The following is a 2762-nucleotide window of genomic DNA, read 5'->3' on the forward strand; positions in this document are numbered from 1 at the left end:
CACACAAAGGGCCAGTGGGAATACATTTGTCCATTTGACACAAAGTACAAAACTGTTGCTAAGTCACCTCAGGTGCTCACCACTGAGGGATGAATAAGGAGGACAGTTCTGGAGGCTGGGAAGTCCAAGATCAAAGTACTGGCAGATTTGATGCCTAGTGAGAACCTGCTTCCTAGTACCCAGTTTTCTTTCATGACAGAAAGTTGATGAGAAAGCTCCCTGGGGTCTCTTTCATCAGGGCACTAATCCTATTAATGGGAGCTCCACCCTCATGAACTAATCAGCTACAAAAGGCCCCTACCTGCTAATACCATCACATTGGGGGTTAGGATTTCAACATATGAATTTGGAGGGGACACAAACATTTAGTCTGCAGTACAATGTAAATAATGACAACTAAGAATACTCACATAGGCCAAGCATGGCAGGTGGCTCGTGTCCGATATCCCAGCACTTTGAGAGGCCAAAGTGGGAGGACTGCTTCAGCCCAGGAGTTCAAAACAAGTCTAGGTAACATAGCAAGACCTTAGCTCTAAAAATAAATAAATAAATAAGAAAAATCAGCCAAATGTGGTGGTGTACACCTATAGTTCTAGCTACTTGGATGGCCAATGCAGGAGGATTGCTTGAACCCAGAAGTTCAAGGCTGCAGTGAGCTATGATCTCACCCTTGCACTCCAGCCCAGGTGATACAGCGAGATTCTGTCTCAAAAAAAAAAAAAAAAAAAAAAAAGAATACTTACACAGTAAATCTGAGCAAATGTTCTATACAGTAAGTCCTCACCTAATGTCACCAATATGTTCTTGGGAACTTCAACTTTAAGCAAAATAAGGTATCATGAAACCAATTTTACAATAGGCTAATTGATATAGACAAGAGTTATGTTCCTATGGCAGATTTCTGGTCATAGAAACATTGCCAAACTTCTAAATAAAGACCTGAAACACTTCACCCAGATGCAACAAACATGAACTCATGGCCACACTTCTTTCATTTATACTCTTACCTACTTTCCCCTCACCTCCTCACCAGCGTGTTTTGTTTGGTGTTTTTGTTTGTTTGTTTGTTTTGTTTTGTTTTGTTTTGTTTTTGAGACAGAATCTCACTCTCTCGTCCAGGCTGGAGTGCAGTGGCGTGATCTTGGCTCACTGCAACCTCCGCCTCCCAGGTTCCAGTGATTCTTGTGCCTCTGACTCCTGAGTAGCTGGGATTACAGGTGTGCACCACCAATCCCAACTGATTTTTGCATTTTTAGTAGAGATGGGGTTTTACCATGTTGGCCAGGCTGGTCTTGAACTCCTGACCTCAAGTGACCCACCCACCTCAGCCTCCCAAAGTGCTGGGATTACAGGTGTGAGTCACTGAGCCTGGCCCTCACCAGCCTATGTTGAAGTAATCCAAGTTATTATAAAATTTCATTCATAGTATTTCAATATCTATCTCTAAAAGATAAGAACTATTTAACATAACAATGCTATTACAGCAGGTATACAAAGTTAAACATAATGCAAAAGGTCTGTGCATTTTAACGGTTGTTACATATTGCTACTGTCCCCTTGGAAGGATACAGCAATTTGCCCTTACAGCCCTAGTTTATAGCAGTCATCCCTGATATTATCAATCTTTTTCATATCCATCAATCTATAGCTCTCAAAACTGATGTCTTGTTCCAACTCTCACTCTATTGATTGTTAATGAGGTTGAGCAACTTCTCATTTTATATAGACCATTTATATTTCTTCTTCCACAATTACTTATTCACATTCTCTTGTATTGTTTTATGAATCAATCTTATTTTCGTATTGATTTATAAGTTTAAAGAGCAAGAATTTTAACACACATTGCATTATCTAGATTGTATACAATAGAAAACATTTGAAGATGGATTTTCAAATAACAGTATAAAGTACTCATGATAAATACATACCATGTGTATTAGTCTATTTTGTATTGCTATAACAGAATCCCTGAGCCTGAGAAGTTTATAAAGAAAAGAGATATATTTAGCTCATGGTTCTTCAAGCTGGGAAGTTCAAGATTAGGCAGCCACATCTGACAGCTTCCAATAAGGACCTCATACTTGGTCAAAACATGGAGAAATGGAAGGTGAACCAGGTTTGTATGAGAAAAGGCAAAACACTAGAAGCAACATCATTTTATTTATTTTTTGTATTTCAATGACTACAAAGGCACCTTCACTTTATAACAACCGGCTGTCTCAGAAACTAATCCATTCCCATGAGAACTAACCCCATCTTGTGAGAAGGACATTAATTCATCTTATGACCTAATCACTTAGAGACACCATCTGCCCTGCCAATATTGCCACATTGGAGACCAGTCCACAACATGAATTTTGGTGGGGACAAACAATATTGAGACCATAGCCCCGTGGTGTACTATGCAGTCTTTAATAAGTATATGTTTGTAAAAACTCATTGAATATACAACACCAAGAATGAACCCCAATGTAAACTATGAACTCTGGGTGATAATGATGTGTCAATGTAGACTCATTGATTGTAGCAAATATAACAACTCACTGTTCCCAGCTGTGGTAGCTACAGTGGAAGACTTCTTCTGTTTGATTAAACTCTCCAATCAAAAGACATAGAGTGGCTGAATAGAAGAAAACACAAGACCCCATGATCTATTGCCTACAAGAAACACATTTCACCTATGAAGATACATATAGACTAAAAAAAAGAGATGAAAAAAGATATCCATGATGATGTAAACCAAAAGGAGCAGGAGTAGCTAT

General features: G+C 38.8%; 1 long non-coding RNA gene across 1 annotated transcript in view; it reads right to left on the bottom strand.

The window, feature by feature from the left end:
* LOC105547223 overlaps positions 1-2762 on the bottom strand; it is a 57427-nt gene that overhangs the window by 15146 nt on the left and 39519 nt on the right. Inside the window, exons 2-3 of the long non-coding RNA XR_001007193.1 lie at positions 2545-2620; positions 411-532 (exon numbers count right to left, since the gene is read on the bottom strand). This is a non-coding gene — a long non-coding RNA (uncharacterized LOC105547223). The remainder of the gene's footprint in view (positions 1-410; positions 533-2544; positions 2621-2762) is intronic.

This window comes from Mandrillus leucophaeus, unplaced genomic scaffold, assembly GCF_000951045.1.
Source record: "Mandrillus leucophaeus isolate KB7577 unplaced genomic scaffold, Mleu.le_1.0 Scaffold381, whole genome shotgun sequence".
NCBI classification, from domain to species: Eukaryota; Metazoa; Chordata; class Mammalia; order Primates; family Cercopithecidae; genus Mandrillus; species Mandrillus leucophaeus.